Here is a 22,554-nt window from a genome sequence, read left to right on the forward strand (position 1 = left end):
TGGGCAGTTTACCCGCGTTTAGCATCACATCTCACACAGCCTGACGGGCTTTTACACACTGTTTTCTGGAGCTGTTGCCGGGGCTGCAGCAAACTCGTGTCCACCACTGTGGTCCGGAAACCAGCCCTCTGACCTCGTCAATGCTGTTACACACAACAGGGCCCGCAAGTGAAATTACCATGTATACAATGTTCATGGCATGTTTCTGTTGTTATACAGTGGATCTAGTTTTGAAATCCCTTTCTGTTTTTTTTTTTTTTACAATGGAGCTGAAAGTTGGTCAGGCTGTGCTTCTGGGGATTTGGAGGGGGTCCCGGTCCTGATGGCTTCCTCGGAGCAAACCCCCTTAAACCCTGAAAACAGACCTTTTCCATGGAGGATATGGGCCAGAGTGGCGCTTATTATTCTAGGCATCTGCCATACCAGGAGGCCCTGCATCGGACTGTCCTGGAGATGCACACAGGCTGGCCCTGTGAGGGTTAGGGCCTTTCTGCAGCTCATCCCCCCTCCCAAAGAGGTACACAGATCTGGGGCCATTTTCATTCATGGAAAATAACCATTCCTTTATTAAGGTACCATTTGTGATTATGATTCGACAGTTTGGTAGGACTACCCCTGGATGAAGAATCGTGGATTGTATTAGCAGGGGGAAAAAAGCCTAGGAATGATCTTCCATTGGCCAATGCTAAATCCACTGATTAATTTGTGTGTTAGACAGTCTGTTTAATTGGTACATGCACAAGTCAACCTTTTTGATTGGTCTGTGTTCTTGACCAAATTAACAATTAGTTGTGAATGCAGATCGAAACGGTGTTGTTGCTTAGATTTGAGAAACTCACCAGGTTTGCACATGAATCGAAGGTGTCAGTAGAATTCACTGTTGTGCCTTTGTGCTTCCTGTTTCCCCCTGGCTTCACCAGTACAAAGGCTGTGTGATAAACGATTGTGCAACGTATAACATTGGCAGCGCTGCGTGTTTCTCTTGGATATAAGCTTTGCAAAGACCATAAATAATAATAAAAAGCATAAGCTTCGTCTGATGCATCCCTCAGCGGAATGAGTGCGTATGTGCGTTGTGCTACCTGTGAGATAAGGCTAAGAGAGTGAGGCACGTCGAAGATTTTCCACCCCGAAGAGGGAAAGTCACGAAACGCAGGCGCCGGGGCAATCCAACATCAGATCGGCCAAAATGGCCGATACTCATTTTCCTTTTTTCTTTTTTTTAACCCGTCTTCCTGCTGTCACGTGCTGTGATTCCGCCCTGCCTCACATGATGAGGGGGCCTCTCGCTGCACGCCACGAAAAGCATGCCCCAGCTTATGGCCGCTTGTCCTTTTGTTCCAAAATTTAGCAACAGATTTTCCGGCAGATCTTTAGAACAGAAAAGAACACCCCGCCCCACACGCCCGTACCGCCACCACCGCCCATCCCTGATACCCCATGACGCCTCACTCAGGGTGGTTTGAGTTTATCGGAGACTGCCGATCTCCTGGGATGTTCTAGAGTTAGCAGAGAATGGTGTGAAAAACAAAAAACATCCAGTGAGCAGCAGTTCTGCGGGCAAAAATGTGTTGTTAATGTGAAAGGTCAGAGGAGAAGGGCCAGACTGGTCAAAGCTGACAGGAAGGTGACAGTAACACAAATAACCACACGTTACAACACTGGTATGCAGAATAGCATCTCTGAACACACAATGCATCAAACCTCTAAGTGGACTTAGAGGAGACTTATTGGTCTACAGCAGCACACCAATAAGTCAAAAATATAGGTCTAATAAATACCAACCAGTGCTCAGTGAGTGGATGTATGTTTATTTTCTGTCAGTATTTTCTTTTTCTGTGTGAGCAGTGCTTGTGTGAGGACGTATTTTAACCCCCCCTCTGACTCCCCGAGAGTAAATATTTACCGCTCCCATCGAGGTGAGTGACATAATTAAGGTGCTTGGGGTGTGGGGGGGGGGGGGTGTGGGGTCACTGCAGTATTAATATCAGTCCACTTCACTTCAAGAGAATAATTAAACACAGCGAAAGGCCCGGGCTTGTTTACACCCTCACAGCAGACAGGATCAGACAGACCATTGGATTAATGAATTACAGCGTTAAACTGAGCGGACAGGGAAGGAGAAAACACAAGATGATTTAAAGGACTACCCTCGGGTATTTCTTCCGCTTTCTCCCCTACTTAAAAATAGCCCGTCGGAATTGAACACATGGCCCAGTGGTATTGGATTGTAGGGCCCTGTATCTGTTGGTCCAGTGTGTCCTGTAGCCATTGGCATGTTTGGCCCTGTCACTGTTGGCATGATGTGCCCTGAAGCTACTGGCCCCATTTTCCTGGCAGCAGTCGGGTCGTCAAGCACCAAAGTCGTAGATTCGGGGCATTTTCGATCCTCAGCAGGAAGGCTTTCATCGCATATCAACCATAGAGAAGGGCTGGAGCCAGGACATCTGGACTGTTTGGGCTGTAAGGATGTTGTCCTGATGGTTGGTACGAGATGATGCAACATGGCCTTCAGACTGAAGAGAGATAGCAGAGAGATGAAAGGCGGCTCGAAGGGGCTAAGTGGCGTTAGACACCCAACCGCCAAGCGGAGTCTCGGGCCGCGGCTCCGAGAGCCGTGGCGATAAAACCGTTAGATACGCCGTCCTCGCGCCGCCAGAGTTCTCCGTGTCTGCAACGCTTCAGAGGAGAGCGGCTGTGCTTCTCTGGCGCGGTATGAAAGGGGGGGCGTGAACGCTGCGCTGTCTCGATGCGAGAGAGGAGTAATCTTCAGAGGTGTGCCCGTGGGAAACGAGCCGCTCCGCTTTCCCGGCGCGGAAAATGTGAACGCATACGGCCTACCTGTTGAGCCTACACACACACACACACACACACACACACACACACACACACACAAAAGAGATGACATCACTGTGAAATGTCATTATATTTTCCGAAAACTTATTGGATATATACAGTGCATTCCATTTCTGTAAGGGAGACATTCCCTGTGCAACGCTTTGGACGGTGTCCACGGTCAGACAGAAGGGTGTGTGTGAAAGGCAGAGTAATTGGTGAATGGCTCCTCTGCGGCCATTGTGGCTCCTTTCAGTGCAGCTGCAGCAAGCGTTCTCCGGCGACCCGCTGCCCGCGCCGCTGAAAGGCCTGATGGGACGTGGGTCAGGCCGTCAGGAGCACCTCCCCTGCCAATTACATCAGCGCTTGCTTTCTGTCTTATTAGCGAGGAAAAAAAAGAAAAAAAAAGCAAGCATCCTTCACTATTGATCGATGCCGTTTGTGGGTGACATTGCTAATGCGCTGTTGCTAACCACGTCGACCGCTTGGCAGCTGACTACGCCCCCCCTTATTCAAACACTTCTCTCCAGTTTAGTGGATTTTTGTGTGTGGATGTCATCCTCACGAGTCACATTAGTCCCTTGTGTTTCATTGCAGTGTGAAACCGGGACACTAGTGGCCTTCCGGCTGGATTTCAGCAGATTCTGCCAAGTCTGCTGGAACTAAACAGAAACCAGCTGAAAGGGCAGGAACGGCCGTCTGTGACGGCACAAAAAGGCCTCGCCTTCATTCGTGTTGACTGACTTTGACTTTCAGACTCTTAGCCTTTCTCCATTTTATGACTTATTGATCTTTCCGTTGTGAGAAAGTGTAAGGGGGTGTGGATCTGTTTGTTGGGGTGCGTCTTTTTCTTTTGGCTATTTTCAAGGTGGGGCTTCAGAACGAGGGGTCCGTTCGGGAGTCACTTCAGGTCATTTTTTTGTTTTTAAATGGAGAAACTGGGATACTGCTGAATAAGTTTATCGCAGAGAAAAGGACAGATTAATCACAGGGTACCCTGGCATGAGCAGGGGAGAAGAAACAAGTCCTTTGTGTGAGCTTTGCTGGTGCCAACCAGGACCTTTTAAACCCGCACACTAAAGTACAGCACAGCACCAAACCTCAGCGATGGGCCAGCAGTGCTCTGAGCCACAGGAGTGTTGCGGGGTCAAACCTCGACTTTCAGTTAAAGTGCTAATCCTGATACCCTGTGCAGTTGGCTTCGGCTGTTTGGCACAAGGACACCTGGGGTGGCTCTGTGATAATGTGTACGATGGGGGCATGTGTCATACTGAGGCTAACGTTAGCGCAGGTCTGTATTCTGCGTTGCACAGCCACCCTTGGATGATAGTCTGCTTTTCTTGTGGACGGCATGGCTCAGGCAGTAAGAGCAGTCGTCTGGCCGTCGGAGGGTTGCCGGTTCGATCCCCCGTCCGGGCTGTGTCGAAGTGTCCCTGAGCAAGACACCTAACCCCCAAATGCTCCTGATGAGCTGGTCGGTGGTTTGCATGGCAGCCAATCGCCGTCGGCGTTTGAGTGTATGTATGAATGGGTGAATGAGAAGCATCAATTGTACAGCGCTTTGGATAAAAGGCGCTATATGAATGCCAACCATTTACCATTTACCATTTTCTCAGCCGAAGGGCAATCGAGAGTCACACGCTATTCTGCGGTGGAGTGACCTTTCTCGGTCGAACACGATGACGTGTTAAGTGACGTGTCCTTCAGTCATCCGCTGTTGGTGCACTCTTTCCTCAGCTATGCTTTTTTTTTCCGCCTATTTGTGCAAAAAAAAAAAAAAAACCTAAAGCCCTGCTCTGCGGCCCTATGACATTTATCATTACCGGCCTGCTTCCTGAGCAGCGGATTGGCCGACGATCATTGCTAACGGCACATGCCCTGAACGATAACTGATAAATGCTTCTGGATTCCGCGTTCTGATTGGCTTTAAACTCCCTCAGCTCGGCAGAGGGGGCGGGGCTTATGAGAAGTGACAGGCAGCTGGTTTCCATCTCGTCACAAAGCATTCCTTCACAATGTCATTAGAGCATAAAAACACGATTAGCAGCACACTAATCCCAGATGAGATCAGCGCTGAGACAGGCGTAGAAGGCTTTGCGTTTATTGCTGATCATGGAAATGACTATTTTAATTACATTAATTTTCAAGTCTGTACACATGATTGAAAAGAGACTGTTTCTGTTTGTGTGTATGTACATGTTTTTGTGTGTGTGTGTGTGTGTGTGTGCATGCATGATTGAGAGAGAGTTTGCGTGATTGTTTGTTTGTGTATATGTTTGTGTGTATTTGAATGTCTGTGGAGGGAGGCTTTTTTTGGACTGCTGTCTAACGTTGTAATGGCATGCGGTGGAATTATGTAAATAGGCCAGGGGAAAAGCCAGCATAACTGGGGCATGGTGATCCTTTACTTGCTTTATATAAGAAGGGCAATGCTGGGCTGCATGCGTGTATGTGTGCATGCAAGTACTTGTGTCCTCTACACAGTACATGCTTTGTGTATGTATATGTATGTATGTGTGTGTGCATGTATACGTGCATGGCTATGAAATGTGTGTGTGCTTGTGGGAAGTGTTTATGACTGTCTGTGCTCATGTGCATATCTATTTACTGTGCTTGTGTATGTGTGCTTCTGCTATATATGTTAGCATGATTTTGAGATTTTGTGTGTGTGCGTGTGTATGCATTTATTTATGTCTGTCTGAGTCCCCCACAGCTGCGTCTCTTGGTCATGAAATTATGCAGCGATGCAGTTGAGTGGATCAGAACGTGCTTCCTCCGGGCTGCCGGCACAGAGCAGGGCGCAAACTAGGTCAGAGCAGAGCCAACAAACTACAGTCACTGTCCTGCACTGTGCTCCTCTCCCCTAAACAAACTACAGTCACTGTCCTGCACTGTGCTCCTCTCCCCTAAACAAACTGCAGTCACTGTCCTGCACTGTGCTCCTCTCCCCTAAACAAACTGCAGTCACTGTCTTGCACTGTGCTACCCAACAAACTGCAGTCACTGTCCTGCACTGTGCTACCCTCCCTCCCCTAAACAAACTGCAGTGACTGTCCTGCACTGTGCTACCCTCCCATAAACAAACTGCAGTCACTGTCCTGCATTGTGTTCCTCTCCCCTAAACGAACTACAGTCACAGTCCTGCACTGTGCTACCCTCCCTCCCCTAAACTAACTGCAGTCACAGTGGGGTCATCAGATAACACTAAATAGGGCACGTTTTCATTTCCCAGCGTCCGTGGCGGCTTCGACAGAGAAGCTACTGAGAGGACGGCGGGCGCTGCAGAAATGGTGATTGTTTGGATTACAAAAAAAAAAAAGAAAGAATCTGTGGAAAAATGCAAAATGAACAACCGCTTTTTAGCGCATCGCAGTCAGGCTGTGACTCATCTGATGTATGGTTTGAAAGCGTTCCCGTGGAAATGGTGTGGATAGGATGTGGGCCGGGGCTCCGACAGCCCTAACAGTTTATATTATGTGCCGAGTGAGTCAGTATCTGAACAATGGGCTGTTCCTTCAGACGTCTGCTGGGACGCACGTATGAGGACGCCAGTCTCGGCCCTGCCAAGCGCTCCTCTTTCTCAGCAGCACCTAACCGACATTTACTCAGGGGCGCACTCGTGCACGGACATAATTGTTGAAAACCAATTGAAAACGCTCCCTGGGAGGTATGTTCTCGCCCGCGTGTTCTGGGACGGGGCTGTTGTCAATGGCGAGTTAATAATCAAGTTCTCCAGGTCCCTGGTTAAAGGTTTACCCCTGGTTTCCTGGTTAAACGCTCTCCGGTTGATTTTTGAATTCTGTTCCGTAAACACGGTCCCTGCCCGTGCCCCCACTGGGCGTGTGTATTGTGCAGAGTTCCCAGCCGTGGCTTCAGAAAGCCTGTCTCCGTTCGTGAGTTTTATTCTTTTTTTTTTAATGTGTTATTTTTTTACAGGCTCCCGTCTACATGTTATTTTATTGGTCTCTACAACCCGGCTCGCTCCCTGCAGGACAGACTATTAAAAAAGCACAGAAACGGGAACCGTACCAAATAAAGGCAAATTAGTTTAGTCTACGCTAAATTTAAGTGCAAATGAATTGGAGGATACCCTGGCGCGGGGTCCGCTGAGCAAACAAGCCTCTTCTGCGCTCGTGAGCTCAGCCGGTGCCAAGTGGCCCATTTAAACCGGGCGAGGGAGTGGGGGGACGGGGGAGGGGGGACGCGGTAGGGGGAAGCGGTGCGGAGGTTTTAGGGGGGAGGATGGCAGCAGAAACGGGGGCTGCGTCTGCATGCTGAAACGCAGATAGTAACATTGCGGCTGTTACAGTCAGTGGCGCGGACAGAGCTGTCGACCGAACAGGAGACGTTAATGACTCATCAAACCTGCCAGAACCCAGACCACCAGGGCAGTGGAGAGGTCAACAGCCTGGTCTGAATCCTGGGTTGACACACCGTTGCTTTCTATGTTTGTTCGTGAACGTGACTGGATGGGGTTTCTCCTGGTCGTGTGTTAGGGAACATGACTGGATGGGGTTTCTCCTGGTCATGTATTAGGGAACATGACTGGATGGAGGGTACCCCTTTGTGCTGTCATTTTGGCAGAGGGAGCACTTGGGACTGCAAGGAAGAAATCGATCTACAGGTTAAACCTGGGTCCCTTTGCACTTTTATACCCGACACAGGGACTGTTCTCCAAGACATCAAGGACTGCTTATTTAGATACAACAATGACATGCCAACCTCACCCGAAACAAACTTCATAGCATTACTTTGTGGTATTTTATAGGCTTGGCGATAAACGGATGTTTGTTTGTTATGGAACTGCACCTATAACCTGAACATTGCAGGTTCTTGATCTCCTGATGTACCTCAAAGCATTGTTGCCAGGCTGAAAAAGTCGGGACGGACACACTTTGGCAAACGAGCCGGTAACGCGCACATATGAATAATGGAAATGGCGATGATAAAAAGCAGGGGGGGTTGGGGAGAGGTGTGGTTAGCAGGGTAATGTGGGAAGCTTTGAGCTGTGCCGGTTCCTCGGGGTCGGCACACGGCGTGTTTTAAATTAAGCTCACTCCGGGGAGACGGCCCCTCAAAGCCCTCTGAGTGACAGGTGACGCGTCTGGCATACCTGCCGTGGCTTGCCGTGGGAACGGCGGCAGTCCAAGGTCACAGCCAAGGCTTGTGCGGTGGGGGAAAAAGAAAAATCCCCTTGAAAGAAATGCTCCAGACTAACACAAGAACAACCCTCCTCCCTTTTCCCCCCCTTCACGTCTCTCCCATAAACCGTAAACAAGCTATTACGGCCTTGGCTAGTCATGTGACACAGGTTTAATAACCTAAATGGCTTTACCCCATCGATGGCCACATGCTGAGGGAACGAGCAGTCAGCCGGCGAAGTTTGCTCATTAAATGAGTTTGATAATCCAAGATGTTCATTTGAGATAAATGAAGTGCATACCCCCCACCCCCACCCCCAGATATAATGGTACGTGCCAAATGCCTAGCATTGTGTAAACAGTCTGCTAAAGTGATATCCCAGCCTTCCCTTGGTAATTTGACTTATTGCAAAGGAATGCTGGATACTCTAATTGTGTCATTTGGTGGAAGTGAACAGTAGGCTGAGATATTTCCCCCTTGACTTCTAGATTCAGATCTTGCCTGACCCTGACCGGTCCAGGTGTCTCCCGTAGTCTCCCTGAATGTTTTCAGACACGAGGCTGGGATTCAAGTTCATTTATCATCAGGAAGTATCCAAGTATGTCCTTTCAAATCAAAGGTACAAAAATGTTTTTTTAACCCCCCCATCGCCCCCTCCAAGCGCAGTGAGGAGAAAAGTGTGGATGTGAAAGAGCGTAAAATCAGGTGCTGCTGGTAACACTGAGTTATGACTTTGGCTCAACCTTGATACGGTTTCAACATGGCGTGTCATATCCCAAACACACTCCGCGGGAAATTATCCAAAAAGGCATTGGCAGGGAGAGAGCGTCGCTAGCAATCCCCCCCCCCCCCCCCCCCCGCCTCCCTTCGCAACAGACACCTCTTCTGCCGTGCTTTATCGCTCTGCCGCAGAAAGTTCCAGAAATTGAGAGCGCGACACGCATGACTGATTTCCAGCCCCCGTCAGCGGGCATTATCCCGGGAGCAGCAGCCCAGACGTCTCAGCCTCGGGCCCTTTCAGTCTAGTGCTCTTCTCCAGGTGGGCATGAGGACAGCGGCCAGCTACCTGAACTCATAAAGCTTTCGTGCCTCACCGTTGTATTTCTACCGGGGGCTAAAGTCAGCTGTTAGGGCCATGTCTGATTTTTTTAAGTGCCGTAGCTGAAATTTTATATACTTTTTTTTTTTTTTACTTCAGAAATTGTTCTGCAAATAACCGTATCCACATATCTTGAGAGATATCACTTTATTAAACAATCGCTGTCTCCCTCACGCGTAGGCTATAACAGCATGATGACATAATCTGTCATGTTCCCTGTCATTTTCATAAAGCACCGCTGTGTTATATCTGAATACTGCATGTTAATACTGTAAAACAAAAATGAAGTGCAAAGGCACTTGGTGAATTTAGTCAGTTTTTCATCGTTTGCCCATAAAAAGGTATTGTAGAATTCTGTAGTTCAGACATCCATAAAAGGGGGGGGGGGGGTGTTTTTGACATACTGCCTGTTGCTCACAGGAATGGCTCAGATCTTATCGTAGCGGCGGAGGGCGAGAGAGAGGGGAAGAGGGGAGAAAAAAAAAGCAGGTGGACTTTCTCATGACCTCATTTTCTCTCTCTGCTGGAAAAACTAAAACAGCTGCTGTGGAGGGTGCTGTTTACGCTCGTCTCCCCCCCGAGGGTTTGGGTGCGACGTGTTCGGCGACGAGAAGGCCCAGAGCGCATGGCACGGGGCCCCCGAATTCAGAGAGGGCATTCTAGGGCAACCCTTTCCTTTTCTCCTGCTTTGTTTCGTTTTAGTTTCTCTGAGAGGAACTACAAGCCCAGGGAAAGTCTCCGGTTGGACATGCTGTGCATCTCTATGCGTCTCTACGCACAGTGCCGTTTGGCCGCATGCATTTCCCTCATAAGCATGTTCACTCAGAAAGAACTTTTATATAATACACACTGACGAATCCATGTGACCGTGGGTGCCTCCCCAACCCAGACCCCCTTTGTGATGGGAATTTGGGGGCAAAGTACATTTGTGTACTTATTTTATGCAAAAATGCGAGCTTAGGATAATCAGGATAAGGATTGCTAACATTCCAAGAACTAATACTTGGGAGCTAATTGCTTCAATCCATCTATGCAACACCCCTGTGGGGTTTCAGCTTTAAATGCTCGACCAAATACTTTCCGACGGTTACCCCTTCTCATATTATGGACTTTTCTCCTAATGCTTGTATTTAGATTTAAGGCCCTATTAGCTGTACATGTAAAAACATAACTGCAAGGTGGCCCTGCTGATGTGCAGGGGAGACAGCCCCTGGGGCTCTGGTGTAGTCAGGGGTGGGAGACCGGTTGGCTGGCTCTCTGTTGTTTCTTTTGTTTTGATTTGCCGAATTCTTTAGGGAAATGCCTCAGAAGTCATCAGAAAACCGCGCGCCTGTAAAATATAACAGTCGTGGTTTTTCGATTGGTTCCGGCAGCGCCTTGAGCCAAGCGCTACGGTTGACCTGTTTAGTTTACTGTACTGTTCTGGCTTGGCAGGAGGCCGTTCTCTCTCCTCCGTCGGTTCGGGGACAAGCCAATCGCACCCTCTGGTTCTCGTTTCTCTTGCAGTTTCTTTCAGCACCAACAGCCGAACGTGGATTTCCAGATGATTCCTTTCGCTAATGGCGTCGTTATGGCCATCGTTAAAACGTCAGGGTTGGCTGCGGTAACTGAAAACCGCCCCGCTGCTTCTCGAGAATCGAGCACGCTCAAATTAGCTCACGTAGGGAAAAAGAACGCAAAACTCTCATCAAGCCTGATGGAAGATGGATGTCAGGGTGGCTAAGCTCCTGGAGTCATCTGCTCCTCGCCAAGCAGGATTGGGCCAAGTTGGGGTGAGCTTCGTTTCTAAGGTGAACTGTTGGTCTGGTGTTGCCCAGGGACGTTCAGGCCATTCTAATTGGAGGATAGCTGCTGTTCCCGCAGCTACGATTGGACGGTGGTCCCCCCTCCCCCAAGTCCAGTCGAGTGTTCTTTTGTGACCCCCCTCCCCCTCAACCCTACCTCTTCCAGAGTCAGGAGGACCCCAATTAGTCACTTGTTGGCTCTTCCGTCATAGTGAAGATCAAAGCCCTGACAGCACCACGGCTCAAACTAACCAGCCCTTCTGCTTAGCTTCTCTGTGGGGGCTTGACCTCCTCTACAGACCAGCTGGATCTCCACTTCCCCCAGTGCCTACGGGTGGTCTTTCTTCACAGAGTATTTTTCCTAAACGAAGTCTTAATAGGCCAGGTATGAGAAGCAGTGGGTGTTCATGACCAAGCTTGACTGAGCGCTGGACAAGCTCTCGAGTCTGGACCTGGGGTCCTCTGAGTCTGGACCTGGGGTCCTCTGAGTCTGGACCTGGAGAACCGAAGGCTCTGCTGTGTCTCACTCTTACTCATCTACTCATCTCACCTCACCCAGTTTCTTGGGGCTGAATAAAATCCTGTTGCTCTCCAGGATCTGGTTGTTGGTACTATGCAAACTGGTGGGCCCATGGGGGTAAATGGTTCAGTATGTTGTTGTCATCAAGCAATCTTGTGGTTCTTAAACTTATTTTAATATCTGGACCAAATTAGAAATACTTTTTGATTCAAATACACATACAAGCATAGCCGAAGGGACTACAGACTCCTACTCAATTCATACACGTATGCGAGCCATTTTGGGTCCCGGGTTTAAGGAACACTGCTCGACAAGGCCATGTGAGATACCTGTACATGTTCAAGCTGCACTTCACAAGTCTGAAATAGTGTTGGTATGAGGATCAGGCGGGCGGGGGGGTGGGGGGGGGTGGGGGGGGTGGAGGCTGTAGGTCCAAATGCCAGGTGGAGCTCTGCTGCTTCACTCCAGAGCCTGGTACCTGGATCCATGCCTGTATCCATCTGTAAACATCCTCTTGTGAAAGAAAATTTGAAATGGGTCCATGCTCGGAGGCAATGGCAACATATAAAATGCCTAAATAAATGCGTGTACAGTCATGTTGTCGACGGTGGCACTTCAGCGGCTTGGCGGTATGAATGGATGGTAAGGACGAAAGCGAGTACGCTGTATGGTGATCTGGAGTTACTCTGCATAGTAAATTAGTAATAAGGACCTGCTGGAAAAACTGTTGATCGCAGCACTAGTAGTGCTGGCTGACTCCTGCCCAGAGCATTTGTGGTTAATAATTGTGGGGTTCGCAGGTTTCAGCTTGCTCATGAGGTCATCATCTCGACCTGGCACAGCCTCCCTGCATGTTTAGGAGATAAGTTGGGGAGCACTGAGCGCTGTCTGCTGTCGGCTTGGTGTAGCGTGGGCAGGTGGGGGTGCAGGGCAGAAATGTATGTGTAACCTAAAGCCCCTCCGCACAGAGAAGGTGAGGAGCTGGCGTGTTGGATAACTGACGCCGTGCTTGGCCAGGCTCAGGGTCTCTCCACGGGGGATGAGCATGTTAGGCTGGACACGGTTACCGTGCTGCTGTTCAGCCAACTGAGCCGTGCGGCAATTAGCGGCGATCCGTCACCCGCCTCCCCGGCCTGAGTGAGCTACACAAACACAACCCGGTGGAGGCAAGAGGATTGGACCTGGGGATTAAAGGGGGTGTGTGCGTGTGTGTGTGTGTGTTTGTGCGTGCGTGTGTGTGTGTGTGTGTGTGTGTGTGTGTGTGTGTGCGTGTGCGTGCTTGTAGACTGCTTTCGCATTTTAAAAAAAATCTTTTTTGAGAGTTAGAAAATAACTCCATAATATTTACGACACAAAGAGGATGGGACAGTTGAATGTTTCTTGAAGTCACAAAGTTTTTGATTGATCCCTCCCTTCTGAATGATGCAGGCACTGTAGCGTGCAGGGTTTGACGTAGAGCCTGCCTTCTGGAGGTGTCCTCTGCAATCTTCACTTTTGGAATTTATGTGTCAGAGCAGTAGGTCTGAGTCAGAGAGCCTGCTACTGTCTGTGACTGATCACAGCTGAGCACCTTTCAGTGTTGTGAGTTCCTCCTTCACACGAGAGTCCCCGGCTGTGTGTCGTCGGCTTGGCAGATGAAACTCACGACCAGCTACAATACACAACAACATTCAGGTACATCCAATATGTGCATCTTTGTGTTCAAATTCATTTGAATGACAGTGTCATAGGAAGGGCAATCAGCTGAAATTGATACAATTTTGGTCTATGCATTTTTTAATCCCAGATTCTTGAGTGATTTTTAGTTTACTTGTCTAGGTCTGTGTTCATTTCATGATACCATTCAAATTTGTCACTTGATATGACTATGTGTGAATGGAGAAATTCACACAAAGGCCTTGTGTAATGTAACCCTTATAAGCAGGTTTCAAGTAACTAAGTAGTGTTCTGCAACTTCCTGTTAATTAGTTCCTGGTGTTATTAACCAACACCGCTGTTCGCAAACTGGGGTACATGTGGCGCAGTTAGGAGGTAGGTTTGTGATGCACAATATTTAAAAAAAACCGTAGTCTTCCATGGGACGAAGAGACGGTTCCAGCTAATGAAAAACATTTTTAAAACGTTTGGGAACATCCTGTTTAGATTCCCATTTGCTGATTCCCATTTTTTAATGAGACTCTTCCCCAAATAGCTGCAGGACAATAACAATTTTCCCCAACTTTTTGGGCAATGTTCTGGAACCTAAAACAGTGCGCAGGGGGGAAGACCGGAGCTGCAGAGGTGCGTTAGCAGGTCTCTCCGCATTGTTTGTTTGTGAAATGGCCCCGGGCCCTTCCTGGGAGGGTGACTGTCACAGGTTTTTTGGGCGTTTAACGTGTCACGCCGATGGACTTGCAGGTGAGTGTCTTCCTCATGTACCTGCTGACGGTCACCACAGAGACGGGGTTTTCCAGGGCCAGGGAGCTATAAAAAGCTAAGTCTCACCGATCGCTACTGTCACCCATGCCCGGTCCCTTCAGTTTTCATCATAACCATCAACAACATGCTATACAGAAAAGGTCATTTGTGCAATTTGCCAAGCAACCCAGTGGAAATGAGGTTTTAGAACCTAACATTTCTCAGTTAAAACCCAGAGCACATTTAAAGGGCACATTGGGCTGTTCTCTGGAAAACAATCAGCAGTTTGCAATTATCATTTAACAGCTAAGTGGAGCTTGAAATCGTTTTGAAGTTTTCTGCGGAAAAAATGAAGCTAAGTATTTAAAACACGTACCCTGGGGAAAGTATTTAATCAGATGCACCCAGCCCATTCCAAGTAAACAGCTCTTACAAGACTGATAAATAAATACCTGTTACACCCTACCACATACTTTCGATTAGAAACAACCACATAGTACCACCCACTGTGCCAGCTCAAAGTCACTTCAGAGTCATTCATTTTGGCATCCAGGTTGGTTCTGATATCCTTAACGCCTTTTTATTCTGAATTATATTATATGTATCTGTATGGCACATTATATGGCTTTGTGTAGTCCTATTATATGGCATGATATGGCATTCTATATAAACATTATGTCCACTCTCACGTGAAGCCAATAACATTGCCTTCGACGTCTGGGATATATTAGACTGTAAGTGAACAGTTAGTTCTCGTAGTCAAGGTGTTGGATGTGGGAGTGACTTTGGCAAGGGCTAAATGGCTATGGCCAGAGGACTGGGTCAGAGGAAAGGCTTGTGGGGTCCTCCCGGTCAGCAGTGGTGAGTACCTACCGACAGTGGTCTGAGAGAGACAAACCACCTTCAGAGGTCTGCAGCTGGAGCCGAATCCAAGCCTCGGCGGGTCAGAGATGTTTTTCCGGCACGCATCGGACCAACAGCGTATTAGCCAGGCGGTCATAATGTTTCGGCTCATCTGTGTCTACAGGAGTCACGGAGTACACATCTAACTTATGACACAAAAGTGAAAAGTTGCTTAATGCGGGTTATGCGTTAGGTCACGGCTGTTTAATGGTTATGAAGTCGACGTGGGCGTTTCCGCCTGAGGGCGGTGCGTTAGTCACTTCTCGGTTACGGTGAAGGCGCGCCAGCGTTGGGGCGAGCGCTTCCCATGGGGCCGTGGGAACGCCGCGGCAGGGCTGGATTCCTGCACAAGCTCGCCTTCAGGGTGGGGGCGGAGCCCGGCCGCCAGCCAATCCCTGCAGAGCTTTCTGCTCAAGGCTGCGATCTCTGTCAGACGGGCGGGCGGATCGATAAACCTGTCAGTCAGACGCAGATTCAATCAATCACTTGTTTTTTTGTCAAATGGGTGTTATGTTATTCATGTTAACATAAACATGCTTGATTGGCTTTAGCATAATGTAATATTCACGTTACTAATTATTCTAATTGGTAACTTGAACACCTTTAGTCTCATATCTAGAACTTTAGAAGGGCTTAGTGCATGTGTATGTGCGTGCGTTGGCTGTTGACGTAGTTATGGTGTCTGCATCACGTAAAGTCTGTTCTAACGCAGAACACAGGTTCTGATTAATACAATTTTTACAAACAACGGCGGCAAAGAAAATGGCTCACGGCGCTTGTCTGTATAAACAAAAGCATTCTTTGACATTTTTGTTCCGCTGCCCAAAAAACTACGAAGACAAAAGGGAGTAGGTGTGGAGTGTGTTGCTCACACAAATGGCATTTGCATATTAGCTACTGCATACGTGACTGGAAACCCATTTCATCATTTCCTAAAACATTTTTTCCTTCCGCTGTTTAAAGAGAGGAGGGGGATTCGGCCGATGGAAAATCGGTTCACTCCAGAGCATGTAGCATTATAATTTATAATGGCCGCATTTAGCAATGCTGAATTCAGATTTGCAGCGCTCCGGTGCCCTTGTGGTTAGACTGTGTGGCTGCTCTGACCCGAGAAGGAAGGGGCTCAATCCCCACTTGAGTCATGCCAAAGGCTTTCCGCCTCGCCGCCCGTCACTCAGCATTACGGAGCGGTGGATTATGGGTAATAGCCCGCCAATCGGCTGGGGGCGGGGTCGCGCGGCGGGCCGTCGCTCCAACACGGCGCTCCTCCCCGAAAGAAGTGTGGAAATCCCGTGACTTAAACCCAGCTTGGAGGGGATTTGAATTTATGCAAGTTCATGTCAGAGTGCAGTCGGACTGCAGAGTTTGCTTCGCCCCTGGATTTCAGACATTCCAGAGGTCTCTCTCTCTCTCTCTCTCTCTCTCTCTCTCTCTCTCTCTGTTTTAATACATTTCAAATTCAAGTGTAGTCTTTGCATGAAAAGGGAACAACTTAATCGGAAATGAAATTCCAGTCTCTTGGAGTCTCGCTCGCTGTCTCTCGGTCGTGTCTCTACTGGTCGCCTTGCTCACACGGCCCTGCTTGACATCTCCTGTGGTGGAGATCATGGAGAGGGAGGGAGAGAGAAAGAGAGAGAGATGGAGAGGGAGAGAGAGAGAGAGAGAGAGAGAGGGAGAGAGAAAGAGAGAGAGAGATGGAGATGGAGAGGGAGAGGGAGAAAGAGTGATCGTGGAGATGATGAAGGAGAGAGAGTGGGAGAGCAGCAGGGAGAGAGCAGAGTGCATGTGTATGTGATGCTGCTCCGCACGCTTTAATGTTTCATACGCTCAGTCAACCCCCCCCTCCCCTTCCTCCCTGCACACTCGCACCACAACCTCTGCACACCCTAAGGGTCCCCAAACAGGTGATTTAATCCGTCACGACAAACTGCTTAAATATTGAGAAGAAGGAAGGGAGGGCCTGTGTGCCATCACAGAGAGAGGGAGAGAGTGAGAGGAGAGAGGGAGAACAGGAGAGAGGGAGAGAGGGGTGGCAGGAGAGGCCGTTGGAGGCAGGGCTTCCTGCATCATCGCTACACGCCACCGTCATCATCATCTTCATCGTCCTCGGCAGCGGGGAGCGTATTCCAGCGCCGGGAGAGCGAGAGAGCGGGAGGGAGGGAAAGCGGGGGGAGAGGAGAGAGAACAGAGGAGAGCAGGGGAGGAAGGAGAGTAGGAAGAGGCTGGGCGGCGATGAGTCGGTCGGGAGACCGCGCCTTGGCGTCCGTCCGCGGGAGGCTCAGCGACGTTCCGCTGATCCGGCTCCTGGCGGTGAGTGTCCTGGCGGATCTGCTCCTTCCCTGCCCTGTGGAAGCAGCCGATGCCCATCGTGAATGGATCTTCATTTGAGGAGGGCGCACTTGTCTGCTTGTGGAGCGGGGCCAGGTCTGTTGGTCATTTCCTGCGTCTGTGGTCTGTGGGCCAAATGATGCTGAACATCGGTGTTGCTGTGCGGGAAAAGAGATGGTTCTGAGATGGGAAAAGGAAGTGGAGCTTTGACGATGGAAAACCTCGTAGGCGTGGCTCCAATTTTACATCAAATGTGCAGTACAGCACATTTCAGACAGTTGGTGGAGGTGGGGTGGCAAATTTATTTTGGAAAATACATGTGGTCAGGAAAGAAATGAGAGTAATTACTGAAAGGCTTCTCTATCTCGGTTTTCTTCTCTCCATCTCTCTCGCTGTACCTCTGTCCCTGGTCAAATCCCAGACACGCCACTCCTTTGAATTATTTACCTGATTGGGTAAAACTGAAGCAGCTGAGTCTGGTGCTGGGAGAGGGAGCGGCTGAGGATGAGACTAGCATGCCGGGCTGCCGCCTGGCTGGCCCCACACTCCGTTGGCCTACTTCATTTACAAGAAAAGTCCAAACCCAGGGAACACATTCAGCCCATGCTAAGAGGTCCTAAGTCATCCTACAAGGAGGCCACTTTGCCTCTGGGTAAAGTGCGCCCAGCCTTAACTGCGGGTTTCTTCAAACGTCTGTTTGGTTGTGTTGTAGGGAGGATTACGGAGCTGGCTTTTGAATAACACTCGTTGGCACAGAGCTCCAGAGGTGTGATTCCCCAGCGTGGTTTCCTCTGGTCTTGCGTCTTCCCTGAGGACGTAGCTGTGAAAGGGGCTTTGTTCTGCGGTGCCGTCTGGTCAGTGTCACAGACGGCATGCGATAAGCGCGCCGAATAAAAGCGCTGCTCCAGAGGAATACGTCGGTTTTCCTTCGAAAGATTGCGGCGAGCCGCGGTCGACCCTCAGATCGCCGATAACCGCGACCGCCGGGGACCGGCCCCGCTCGAGGCCGCGACCGCAACGGAAGGCTCCGCCCGCGAACGAGCTGGACGCGTGGGTCGGATTGAAATAGTTTTTTAACTTTTCATCCCAGATTTTCCAAAAGCGTTTGCCTCCCGGTGCGGACTGTCCGGTTGTATTTGTAAGCCACAGTTACTCTGTGACTGTAACGTCCTTTGTCAGGTCGGGAGACTGCGCACTTTCAGTCTGCAGACCGCCGGCTGTGCGGGCTTTGTGTGAGAGGAGCACACGTCCCGTGCTGACTGCGTCCCGTCCCTGAATATGTGCACGTCTGTTGGAGGGACTGAATGAACGCACTTCCTGCCACTGAAGCCCAATCAGGGTAGCAGAGAGATCAAAGGGCAGTGGTAAGGAGAGAGAGAGAGAGGGAGAAGCGATGTTTTAGCCTGCCCATGATCAACTGAGGCTAATCACCCTTCCCTCCTGCTGATTCTCAACATTAGGGTTTGGTTTTTCACAGCAGGATACAAGCGGAATTCAGCTGGGCTTCTGGCTTCGCTCAGGGTTTTGGCAACATTATGCATCCGTCTAAATGGCTGTAGTTGACTGAAGCATCCATCTAAATGGCTGTGGTTGACTGAAGCGTAGTGCCTCCTGAAGGCTACTTCCTGCATTGCCCAGCCTGTACGTGGATGCTGGGTTAAGGGCATTGGCTCAGTGGTCAGCTCTGTAGTTTAGTCTGACCCTGTGAGCAGCACCTAGGCTCGGCCGAGCCCTCTGCCTTATCGGCGCCGCTACCAGCTGCAGCCTTCCACAACACTGACCCCAGATCAGCCCGGTCCCATGCTCCTCTCCTGCACGGTGCAGTGTAGACTTGTCCTCATGTCATTTGCAGCCTGATCTCTGTTCAGTTCTCTGAATGCTGTGCTTCTGCCGGTGCTTTCCCACCGACTGGGTTGGGTTCCTGATTAGAATTATTATTTTAAAACACCATGGGCCGGTTTCATGGACACAGATTCAGCTGAGTCCTGGACTCAATGGAGTTTTGTATGGAGAATCCCTACCATTTAAAATGTAATTTAGTCGAGGACTAAGTTTAATCTGTGTCTGAAACTGGTCTTTACTCTGTGGCAATGGGATAGCTTGAATTTCTTTTGAAGGAAACCATTATTGAGCTGTACATAAAAAAAAATGTTTTATACATTGTTATTATTCTCCCAGCCATAACCGCTCCTCTGAATTGTATCCAATTTGTGTCCTATTCTTTACTGCGTTCTGTGTGGCAGCAGCACCAGTGACTGTGTCAGAAACGCGTCTGTTGCTAGACACCGAGCTGCGTTTACGTGCGGTGTTGTAATAAGGTGCTTGTTTCCAGCGGAAACATCCTCTCTGACATGGTTAATGTGTTCTGTCAGAGGCTTAGTAAAAGACCACTCTCCCAAGGACCCCCCCCCTGCACGTTTGCATAAGCACTGTACCATTAGGGTGTGTTGACCTTTACATTCAACACACTGCTACACACTGCTTTCTCCGTCAACTACATCCACAAACACTGTGTGTGTGTGTGTGTGTGTGTGTGTGTGTGTGTGTGTGTGTGTGTGTGTGCACCTGAATGTGTGTGTGTCTGTCTGCAGTTGGGGGGGGTGGAGTGGGGTTGTTTTGTTGTCAAGCCTTGTTTGCGACGTCAGTTTCATTTTTAATCTAACCTTCAGAATGTTCTGGAATATCAGCCCGGACAGATCTCTAGTGGCAGGAAGTTAATATGTGCTGTAACAAGCTTCAGATCGGAGACATTTAATTAAACTGTCTCCCATTGTCATTTGTATTGCATTAGATTGCATGTATTACTGTCAACCTTTTAATCCAGATGGGGTGCATTTCTCATTGGATGGTCCAAAGAGAAAATAAAAACTGTGTGAACGTGATTGGTTTGGAGAAATTACGCAATTCTAAATCAGACCTGTAGAAGCCAAAAAATTTATAGGGTTTTCCTTCAGCAAAACGTGAGATTGATTTATTTTCATGATCAGATAAGAAGTAACATTTTGATGGATTATTTTAAGATAAACTGCTGCTTGTTGTGCTTAGAGAAAAGCACTAGCTGTACTTTAACATGTCAATTCTCGTTCTCTGAACAAGTGATCATTCTCATTATAATCACGCTCTCAGCTGGAGAGCAATACATATTTCTTTAATACGCCTTTCTCTCATTTACTTCACCTTCTCAGTTTGCACTTTCCAAATATATGAGTGTTTTCCAAGTTTATCAGTGCCAGTATATATGCATGAAACCCTGTCCAAATGTGCATCATCTGCAGTGGAGGGATGGGAATGAAGAGTTGACTATGAATAGGAGATGATGTCTTTGCCCCCCTGCCTTTGCCCCAGCCCTCCCCCGGCCGTATTTCTGCATGCCGTATGAACAGATTGTGCAACTTGACATTTTTCCCTCTCTTGGCACGTTGCGGGTTTTATTTAGGTCACGCCATTGTTCTTGGTAATAAGACGTACCGGTCGGAACTCTGCCATCCATTAAGGCTATTAAGTTGCAATGCAGAACGCCCCCCTTTCAGGAAAAAGCCAATGGTTTTTTCTAAAGTGGCAATGCATTACCCATACACTATTTATCAGAGTGTAAATCACATTTATGGTGGTGGGCCCGTGGCAGTAAATGATTTCTTAAACCACTTCACGGCGCACATAAGTGTTATGGCCGCTTTATCGGCGAGGGCCCCGGACCCCCCTGCAGGTGAAGAGGCCGGCGTTTCGGCCGGGGGGCCGGGGGGGCTTCCCTTGACCTCCCCGTCATTGGCCTTTGTGCGCGGTGATGGCGGTCAGCGCTGGCCATTGTGCGCTCTCGTAGCGGTCAGCGGGCTATCGGGCTGAGTCAGGTCTCTCCATCTGGCTCAGCAGCTGGCCGGCATACTGAGAGAGCCAGGGGGCATTTCTGGAGCGTGTGGGTGAGCGGGTGCCTGTGACTCCCAAAAATATGTGTCCTTTTTAGCTGCCGTATTCGTTTCATTTCACATTTTATGTTCTGCGTAAGTTTATCTGAATCAAATGTTAAACTGTATTGACGTTTATTCCAAAGTGCAGTATTTCTTGTGAAGTAATAGTGTGCTGTGCTAAATCTGAGTTAGAGATTACAGCCGCGGTGACTGACTTCCGGTTGAACCGGACGCCGTTGTTGCAAGTGAGGTCCGGGCCCCCTTCATTATGAAGCACCCCACATGTTGCAGTGTAAAGAACAACTCCTTTCAACCATGCACTTCAGTGGGTCATCAGTACAGCAATTACTGTAAGTAGAGCTTCAGCAGGTCACCAGCACAGCAGTTACTGTAAGCAAAGCTTCAGCAGGTCACCGGCACAGTAGTTACTGTAGGCAGAGCTTCAGCAGTTACTGTAGGCAGAACTTCAGCAGGTCACCAGCACAGTAGTTACTGTAGGCAGAGCTTCAGCAGTTACTGTAGGCAGAACTTCAGCAGGTCACCAGCACAGTAGTTACTGTAGGCAGAGCTTCAGCAGTTACTGTAGGCAGAACTTCAGCAGGTCACCGGCACAGTAGTTACTGTAGGCAGAGCTTCAGCAGTTACTGTAGGCAGAACTTCAGCAGGTCACCAGCACAGCAGTTACTGTAAGCAGGCTGGGTGGGTGCCCATAAGCCGTCCCAGAACAAACAAAAAATATTAAGTAATATTTTGACTGTCTGACAGAGGCTTGGGATCAAAGGCAAAGCCTCACCTTGCATGTTCAGGAAACCTGTTTCTGTTGGCAGCAGCGGGGATAAGCCTCATTCCAATGCCCCGCGCTGAAAATAATTGGTCAGGACACTGGTAGTTTCCTGCCAGGTATTTGGCCTGATTTCTGTGAAAGCGTGTGAATGCAAAGGGCGTTCGGTTTCTGACCTTGTGGAGAGCTCTGTGAAAACAAGGGCCACGGTTAGAGCAACGCGGCCTGTTGACGGGCGCAGGCTGACCCTGCTTGCGCCGAAACACTAGGCCAGGCTTCACCGGTGCGAGGGGACTGACGGGGGTCAGGTCATCGCCCACCTCTGTTCTTTCAGTTGGCTCTTTTCCCCTCCCCATAATATCTCCTACCGTCCCGGCTACCAGCATTCAGTATTCCCAGACAGTTTTTTTTTGTTTTGTTTGGAGTTTCTCGCCTTGCGGAGATGAAGACGGCTGTCTGAAGACATCGTCTGGGCACCGGCACAATCCCGAGCGTGTGGTCTGCTGTTTTATTAAATGATTTTGCTCTTTTTGTTTTTTTTTCTTGTTGCCTGTCTCGTAGCTGATTTGCTCCCCTCCAGGAATTCATTTCAGGGGTTTCTAAAAATAGGAACGGCCCGGCCAACCGAGCCTCACAAGTACGCGCTGAAACAGCCAGCAGTGGCGCCTTAGCGAAGGGAAGAGTTTGTTTTTTGTCTGTAAAAAAAAAAACACAACAGGCTCTACTCCCCCTCTCCACTCCCCTGTGATAGCCTTAATATCTCCCCTCCATGCCCCCGTCCTTCAGAGCTACCCCTCCTCTCCAGGCCAGAGGCCCACCGTGTCCTCCAGGTAATCACAGGATATTGAAGATCAATTTTC

Source organism: Conger conger, chromosome 17, assembly GCF_963514075.1.
Source record: "Conger conger chromosome 17, fConCon1.1, whole genome shotgun sequence".
In the NCBI taxonomy this organism is placed as follows: domain Eukaryota; kingdom Metazoa; phylum Chordata; class Actinopteri; order Anguilliformes; family Congridae; genus Conger; species Conger conger.